Source organism: Nanorana parkeri, unplaced genomic scaffold (assembly GCF_000935625.1).
Source record: "Nanorana parkeri isolate BGI_ZX_2015 unplaced genomic scaffold, ASM93562v1 scaffold1474, whole genome shotgun sequence".
Taxonomy (NCBI): domain Eukaryota; kingdom Metazoa; phylum Chordata; class Amphibia; order Anura; family Dicroglossidae; genus Nanorana; species Nanorana parkeri.
The window spans coordinates 98,294-107,939 of NW_017307742.1; positions in this window are offsets into that span (position 1 = coordinate 98,294).

Here is a 9,646-nt window from a genome sequence, read left to right on the forward strand (position 1 = left end):
TATATATATATATAATTTAAATCAATAAAACCAAACCCATGCACACACAGAATAACATCTATATACAGATTACAGGGCAGCGTAGATGTACTTTCACAATACATAAACACTACGTCAAAACAGCAACTTGAAAAGCCATGTGCCCAGCATTAAAAGTGCTATTTGCTATTGTTTTAAAAAATGTAAACAGAATATTGCAAAACTTACATTCAAAAATAAGGACACAATGAATAAAAATACATTTTGAGGTATTTGTTTTTATGTTATTTAAAAAAAAAAAGATATTGTATAATAACATGTTGCTTGCCATGAAGTACCAAAGAAACACCCAAAATGTTTTAGGGCTTTTTTTGTATATTTAGTTGAAAATAACAAGTTACCTTTTTTGATTTTTCCCCATTATTTTAGTATATGTTGTTGCAATATGTTAAGAAAAATCAAACTGTAAAATACACACAAAAAACTACAGTATGGTAACTAGGTTAAGTGGATATGTAAACATATGCCGATTACTATAAAAGTATTCACATAAAACATACCTTGATCTGAGGATTCTTGCACAAAAGATGCAGTTCAGTCAGCAATTTTTTTTTTATTTATAGTTTATTGACATTTTAAACAAACCAAAGACAAGAATTAGACAGTATGGTCATTGTGGCAGAAAAATTAAGTATATTACAAATGCATGTAAATTTTGTCGTAGAGGCAATAAGCTTATAAAATCTTTTCAGAGGCAGTCATATAGGTAAATTCAAATAACATTTTTAATATGTACCACACACGATCATTATGGAGGGGGAGTAACAAAAAAAGGGAAGGGAGTAGGAGAAGAGAAAGAAGAGCAAGAAGTATAAATGGAAAGAATAAAAGAAGAGGAACAAATGAAAAGAACAAATACAAACATGATCAATTAATGTAGAAATTATATTCATCATGGCACTCATTGCGCTCTTTCAGTGCACGGAGATCCGATGCAACCGGTAGTTCACTGAAAGAGCGCCATGAGCACCATGATGAATATAATTTCAACATCAATTGATCATATGAATCTGAATACCTAATTAACAGCCAGGCAGTCCAAGCAGCATATAATTTTTTATTCTCTATTATGAACGGAGGAAGTGTGATTTTCCATATCACACATTAGGTTAAGTTCCCTACACCAGTCTTAACTAGTGGGTAAATAGGAGTGTTTATGTGAGAGAAAAGATCCTGTTCCAGTGAGAGTCAGAGAGATGAATACTTAGGTCCTTCTCCCATTGATTACAGTAGGTGGGGTGCTGCATATAGTAAGGGCACAGCCATTTGTACAACAATGAGAGTGGAACTCAAGGGATCAGCACATATTCACTTGAAAGAAGTGTGATGTCACAGGAGTTTTTTGCTGTGAGGGAAAAAATCCCAATAATTTCTCAGTTGTAGGTAACCCCAAACTTCAAGATTGGGACATTCAGTGGACTAGCTCAGCATGTGAAAAATCAGACACCCCTATAATTACATGATTTTGGTGATAGCACAAAAAACAGTATTCCTCTAGTGAGGCAGGTTGTTGCTACTCAGGCCAGGCAGAAATTTCTGATTCCCAAAGATGCGTATGAGTGGAGGAGAGGATGAGATATTTTGGTTATTCTTCCACTTCACAAGAGTCTTCAGGGTGACAGAAATTAGCGGATGGGAGGAGAGTTGGGGAATTCCAAAAAGAGAGATCGCAGGTAAAGATCTAAAGATCTGAGGACACCACCAACTATCCATGGATACCCAGTGCTTTGAATTCTCATGACAAGACTATTTGATCACCCTGGTAACGACAGTGGCCAGCCAGTAGAAGCGAAGATTTGGGGTGTATCTCCCGGACGTTGCAAGATAGTCACAGCTGTTTAAGAGATTGGCATGTTCCCTAAAAGATGAATCCATCTGCAATATGTTATACAATCCCTCATAGTATTAGGAAAACAATGAGCTATTTGTAGTGGTGTGGTGTGTTTTTTTAACGTAAGCAGAGTTCTTGATGCAGGCAAAATATTGAGAAGAGTGATGCTCTCTAGGAGAGCAGGCCATGAAAAGGCTGCATATGTTGCCATATCCATAGCACAGTTGTTTGCATCTGGAGGCCTGATGCTTAATTGTGTGTAACAAGTGTGTGTGTAGAGCTTCCCTGGCAGGATAGAGCGCTTGCAAAAGTCCTGGAGATAGCGAAGATGTATGTTGTATTTCAAGGCTAGCAATGCATCAAAAAGAGCAGCTGTAGTCTACTCCCATTTTTTTAAGTTGAATCAGTTTGTCCCCAAGGGCACATTTATGTGCCTCTCATATTACTGAAAGAGAAACATCATTTGTGACATGAAAAAAATGGGATGTGATAACTAAGGAGTAGTTTGCTAGAGTAGTCAGGTCTTTGGGAAGGGAGTCAGTAGGGCACCGTATGTACTATTTTGAGCCTTGCTGATTCGAGCTGAGGTGAAGCGACACTGGGGCATGATCAGAATAAGTCATAGAGGCTATGGTAGTGCCTAGAATAGAGGAGAGTAAGGGGGCGTGGCCGACTGAGGTGGAAGATGGCCGCATAGGAGAAGTGCTCCGGCTCCGTATCTGCAGCACTTGATTTTCAATAAAGTAAAATTATAGTTTGACATTACTATGTTTTATAATGTGCCTTGATATAACTGAATGAGCATCCATGGCTCCTCTCCACTGTCCTTTCTACCTTTTTATCCCCTGTCCTCCCTTACCTGTCTTGCGTTCTCTTCCCATGCTTCTCCAACCTTCCATCCTTGCCCTACCCATAGTACTTCCCCTTAGTATTCCTTTCTGCAACAACATGCATTCTAATTTTGTAAGTGTTGAACAATATATCAGCTCCCGATTTAAAGTACTCAAGTTGAAGGCTTGGTTATAGTTTGGTTCCAGTGAGCCCAATTGTTTCCTACATATGTAAAATTGAATCGGAGTCATTTTAAATTTCATTAGACAATGCTGTATATGTCTCATAGTTACTACTTTTGTAATTGAGTATACATATTAGAAAGTAATCATCAATGTATGTGTTGCAGATGTTAAAAACCTTTAATAAAAATCTATTATGGGGAAAAAAAAGAATAGAGGAGAGTAAATTATGGAAGATAAATATATAGTCAATCCTAGTGTAGACCTGATATAGTGAAGAGTAATAAGTATAATTGTTAGTATTAGGGTATAAGATCCTCCATCTACCAACTGTTGATAGTGGAGGCATTTACAAAATGTTTTAATGGCTGCGTATGAAAGTTGGGACCTGCCTAATGAGGAGTCTAGACAAGGGTCAAGCATGAAGTCAATACCCAGTATAATATTTCCTTCTGCAAATGAGTCCATAGACCCCCAGACCAGGTCCAAAAAAGAGATTTGCCCGGAGTTCGGGGTGTACAAAGCCACCAGGGTCGGGAGTCTACTTTGTAGGAGACCCTTGACTAAAAGGAATCTATCATCTGTTTCCTCGGCAATACATTGAAAGTTAAATAAAGTAAGAATGTAAGATGGCTACTCCCTTACTTTTAGAAAGAGGAGAATTGCTAGTGTAGCAAGCAGTGTCGTGATGGTCCGTTAGCTTGGGAACACTGTCCTGTCTAAAATGCATTTCTTGTATAAAAGTGATATGGACTTTGCATGTATGAAGATCTCGCAACTGTAAGGATCTTTTTTCTGGGGTATTCAGTCCCTGAGAAAATAATGAGGGCCAGAGATGGTCCCGCAGATTTAGGAGGCAACTAGTTAGGAACCTGGGTGAGTCAAAGCTGAAGAGGGAAATTAAGGAGAGGTGACTAGAAAGTCGAGAGAAAGGGAAAGTAAGAAGAGAGGATACCATAATTGGGTATCAGAAATTAAGGGAATGGAGCTGTTCAGGAGTCTGGGTGTTACCATATAGTTTACAGTAACATAGCAAAAAAAAAACCATCTGCTCCCATCCCAAACATTGAGGAGGAATGGTCAGATGGAAATGAGGAACCACAGGGTAGTTCACAGTTATACAGCATAAATCAGCAAGAGCTGTGGCCTCCAGGAAACCCTAACACAGGCGTTTTTTGTGCCTGTTTCTGTTTTCTAGGTCTTCTAATTGGAAGCTGATACCAACGTTGATGGTAGTTTGGGCTCAAAAGGTGTTAAAATTGGGCAATTTCAGAGAGTTATCTGCCAGCATGTGTTTTAGAGCAACAACCCTGAGGAAGATGCTACTTAGATCTTCCAAACCTTCTGGATCTCCACATGGCAGGCCATCTCAATTATTTCTGCCGGGTCTGTAAAATTATCTTTGGTGATTCTTGAGATAAAGCCAAAAATGTTCAATTCTTTGTGGGGAAGAAGAGTCCTCCAATGAGGCAGGAGAGCGCATATTGTGTCAAGGCTTCAGCCTACTGTCTGAGGTGGGGAGATGAGCCATGTTACAGGTGCCATGAGAGTCTGTTGATCTAGATAGATTAATAAAATACTCAAGATGTATGTAGGGAACTCAAGATGGCCAAGGAAATCAGCTACTTCAAATAGATTGTTTCAACTAAAAAACGTTTGATCTGGTTACACAGTGGGGGTGATTTACTAACCTAAACACACGCACGCACCAAGTGTGTGTGATTTTTACACAGCAAAGCGTATTTATCAACCAAAAAGTCTCTATAAGCATGTTTCCACTAATGTCATATATGGAAAAATCATGCACATGATGCATATATGATGCTGCTTCACAGTTTAGACAAAAATGGTTAGCTCATGCATTTACATTCCTGCATTCATCAACGCAAGCAACACAATGTAGAGCTAATTTACACAACATCACCTTGCAATTCAGTGCAGGGTTTTGCACAACACACCTGCTGGATGTGTACACACTACAAAGGTGTTTAGATTCTACCCATAGATCATGCTGGGAGGGAACACACTACAGAGGTGTATACACGTTTGTGGTGTGTTTATAAGGTTAGTAAATCAACCCCAGTGCCTCACATTAAATCTGTCATCTATAGTTCCCCCTATCAAGCACCTGTGTTTTCCAGTTGACCCATTCTTGGTATGTAACGATCAACAACCTGAAACCAGTCTTTGTAACATAGCTACTTATTAAAGATATAACAAAAAATATTATCACTAAATACAAAACACGTAAATATAAAAATAAAATCACCCCACTAAAAACCTGTTACCACAGGATCTAGAAAGATATATGTGCAGGCCTGTAGAAGGTATTCTGACATAATCTGCCAGTTCTTTATTCCTCTGGTATTTACACATGGTTAGCAGGGAGGAAGTAGCCAAAGTAGGGTGTATAGTGAGCAGTCAACTGTGTCTTTACTCAGTCATCGCAGGCACCGCCTCCCCAGCAATATACATTTATTGGTAGTGTTACATATTTACATATAACACACAAAAAAATTACAAAACAATGTACCGTACAAGTATGGTGGTGTTTTACCTCTCAGTTTCATGCTTGTTCATACTGATTTTTTTTGTGTCCCATGGAAATAAAGAGCACATGGTGCATGGTAACAATACCCAATATCACCTCCTTTCTGTATAGTGGCTGCCAAATATACATGGGGTACAACCTGATTGGAGGATCTAAATAAGATCACTTATTACAACCCATGTGGTAAGCAAACAAAACAATGGCCAGGCGTTTAAAGTTGAAAGATAAACACGGGGGGGTTTTATCCAAACTGGAGCAGACAGAATCTGGAGCAGTTGCCCAAGGCAGCCAATCAGCTTTTCTCTTCAGTTTGTTGGTTGCCATGCAAAGCTGGCCAGCTCCAGCAGATACATTCGCCTCACTTCCCAAAAGCGAAGCTGGAAGTTGGATTGTATGTGAAGAAACATAATTGTTTAAACATATCCCTATATATCAGAATATCTAATGAATGAAGAAGCAAAACTTCTTTTTAAAAAGGACATGCTGCTAATTTCACACTTAAACACCTCAGTGAACAAAAAGCTACATCACAGAAACAAACCAAAGAAAACATGTAACACTAACAATAGTTAATAAGGAGCCACTTAAAACCTTTTAAACAGCCATACCTTTCTAATCCCTGCCAACCTCATTTTGTTTTGCCCATTTTTTCCAATGTATTTCACTGAAATGTTACAATTCAGTAAAATGTTTAGTAGACATTTTGGTGAAGTGAAGCAAGACATTTTCACCCGTGTCTATTGAACAGCCTTTGTTCTTTTAGTAAATCAACACTGTTGCAATTATGGTTGGAGGATTCTGTCCATACCCTGAGTACAGATGACATTTCCCAGGATTTCTCAGTTCCAGAAACATGGCATGTAGTAAGGGAATGGACTTAAGGACCCTTTTAGCAGGTAATTTAATTCAGTTGATAACCCAAGCTAAGCAAATAATTCCAATGTTACCGTAGATATGTTGGATTTTCCACAAACACAAGTGAATTAGATCATTACAATTAAGGAAGCAGTGGATTCAAATCCAGTGAAGCAGATCAGATGTAACAGAAATACATGTGAAAAAGAATCTAAGGGGGTTATTCACTAAAGAGCCGAAGTAGCCCATACAGCAGCCGAAGGCAGCCGAGCGGCTCAGCTGAGATGAAGTCATATGCTTTGGCTTGGCTGAGCTGCAGTGACACCCGAAGCATGGAGAACGGTTGGCCGAAGCTGACCATGCTGAGGCGGAGCCAGACGGACGTAGCCGAATACTGCTTGTGGGCATTCGGCTATTCACTCACTACCTAGGGGCGAATTGCAGTGAGTGAGCTGCTAGAGCTCCGGCTCAGCTGATCCAGATGTTGGATCGGCTGAGTCGAACTCCTTCTGCACTTTGGCTCAGCTGAGCATGCAGAGCATGTTTGGCTGACCGAAGGCAGCCGAAGTACGGCTGATTTTAGACTATCTACGGCTGAAATCAGACGTACAAGACTGAAGTGAATAGCCGAACAGCGTTCCACCCACTTCACTTCGGCTGGGTTATTCACTCAGCCGCCTTCGGGAGCTTTGTGAATAACCCCCTAAAAGTTTATTAGCAGGCATGGAGGCAGGGTGAAAAACAGGTTGATTTTGAGAGACACAACTGTAGCAGGGCAATCCAGAAGAGATGGGACAGCTGCAGACCCTAGCTGCAGCACCCCATTTTATTTAATTTCACCTTAAAAAAGGCTTTTTATGGTTTGTTATATCTAACATATGTAGCGCAATCATTGTTCGTGTACGTAGGCACACCCAATACCGGTTTACATTAATATGCGTGCACTAGCGGAGGTGGGGGACTGTATACAAAGTTTACATTTCTTTTTGGGATTTTCTTAAACTTTTTTTATTAATTGCTATCACATAAGGGAGCTCACAAGCCCTTAGGGGTCTATTAGACCTCAGGTGTCACCTTTCCATTTCAACAAAGCTATTGGAGCACACACTTCAATAGCTTCTTCCCTGACTTCTGAGGCAAGGTGTGACATTTGAAGGATTGGAAGTGATGCAATCAGCATAGTTTCCAGCCCCATTCAGCAGGAAGGAGATCAGCAAACAAACGTTTGCTAGTTTCCTTCCCTGATTCCTGCCGACACACTTGATGTCAGTTCCGGGCCCTCAGGAGGGGCAACAGACCCCAGGAAGCAAAGCAGGGGTGTTGGCCTGGGGGGGCACTGTACTGGCCCCTGGAAGTGATCTGGTGGTAGCTCAGTTACCAGAATCTCTTCCAGTGTAAGGCCAACAGTCGGCTTTACACATTTAAACAGAGTACAGGTATGTCTTTTACTACAAGATTTAAGAGATGGGAAATGAGACAGCAGTATAAAAGTGGCGAGCAGCAGTTTTAAACACAGATAATAGGCCTAACCTGGTATTTTTGCTAAAGGGATAGAGGAGTGCATTGAATGTGATTTAATTTCATGAGTTTAGGTGTACACTGTTCTTGTGCACCTAAACTCATCACTCATTTTGTGAAAAATTAATTTTTCTTATGCTGTTTGTCAGCTTTTCCTATCCATTCTCTGCAGCAATACACTGTCACTATGGCTGCTCCATATCCCCCCTATAATTATGAGGGGGCCGGCTTATCTAAAATCCCCCATATTTACCCTTCTAAGCATGCTGGTCTCAGTTTACAGTCAAGCAATGCATTCTTGGTTTTAACAAAATTGCCTAGAATACAATAAAATACAAGATTCACCACAAACCCATGGTAGCAGACAATCCAAATTTCATCCCTAATTTAGATATATATGGAGAAGCAATGTGCTCAACCTGTGTCATAGAAATTGACTTTATGAATTCAATGAATGTGCCTACAATGATTCAGTAATTCATAGGAAATATTTTAGCAATGTCTGTTATAGTGCTTCTCATCTCTATCAAAGATATAATAAATAATATTCATAATTAATCTTTGTAAGATGACTGAAGATGGATAAAAAGCATAATTAACCCTAGACAGACCGAGTATGAATAAAATATGATTATTATAATGTTTGGATTATTAAAAAAAATAATAATCTCCTTAACCAGTGAAACCAGCGTTATAAGTACCACTTTTTCTAATTATATTATAATATAACAATTAAGAAATTGTTAACAAAGGGTGCTTTGTTGCTGGGTGGCATATGTTTTGTTTATATTTAACTTTAAATTAAGCTGGTATGTTGTCCCATATCCCTCACTCTCTGCATTTTTGCACCAGTTTCTTGGAGGCATCAGAAGTGCAGAACATTTGGTGCCTATCACTATCAGGTTTGTGATTTAAGAGGGGAGAGATATACTTTTTACATCTCTGTTTAATCACTCACCAAATGCAGACAGACATGTGGGATGGTATTTATACAGGCAGAAGTACTGTATGCTTTGGGGGGGGCTTTAGAGCAGCATACACTCTTTGTCAAAGTTATTTATACATCTATTTACATCTATTATTTCTGGATTTGTTTTCAAAATAGCTGTATATTTATTAAGGTGAAAAATATTCAGAATGAAAAATCACCCACTTTTCAATTATGGAAAACATAGCAAAACTGGATTTTTTTAAATTAACAAACAGAAAATTTGTGTTTTTCTGTCCCATTTTATATGCAGTATGTTCCATATTATGTTTCAGGATGCCTAATAAATATTGATGAAATAATTTTTACTATAATACTTAATACTATGTATTACTATATAATGCTATGTTTAAGCCACTGGGTATTTACGAAACTTTCAGGTGGAATCAGAGTTACATTAAGCTGTATTAGTGTATTAACATTGCTTTGAACAGACATATGTGAAAATGTCAGTGTTTGAATAACAACATAGGTCTTCAGAGGATTATTGCTCTCAATAATATATATTTTTTCTATTAAATACCAAAAATCTAGGTAGTACTAAAATTGTTGTTAATAGTAATAGAGTTGTAGTAGTGGGGGTAGCCATAGTTGTAGTTCTAATAAAAGATTTTTTACCAATAAAAAAAGTATTTCTAAAAACATTGGGGTCTATTCACAAAGCTGCCGAAGGATCTGGCCGTAGCTTCGGCCGATCCTTCGGCTGGCTTCGGCCCCAGGACCCCTTCGGTTCAGGAGAACCTAGGGGGTGCTGTACGGGCTATTCACAATAGCCCGTACAGCTCCCGATCACGGCCGAGCAGCTCAGTCGAGCGCTGAGCCGTGCTGAAAGCCGAAGCTGGCCGAGCGGC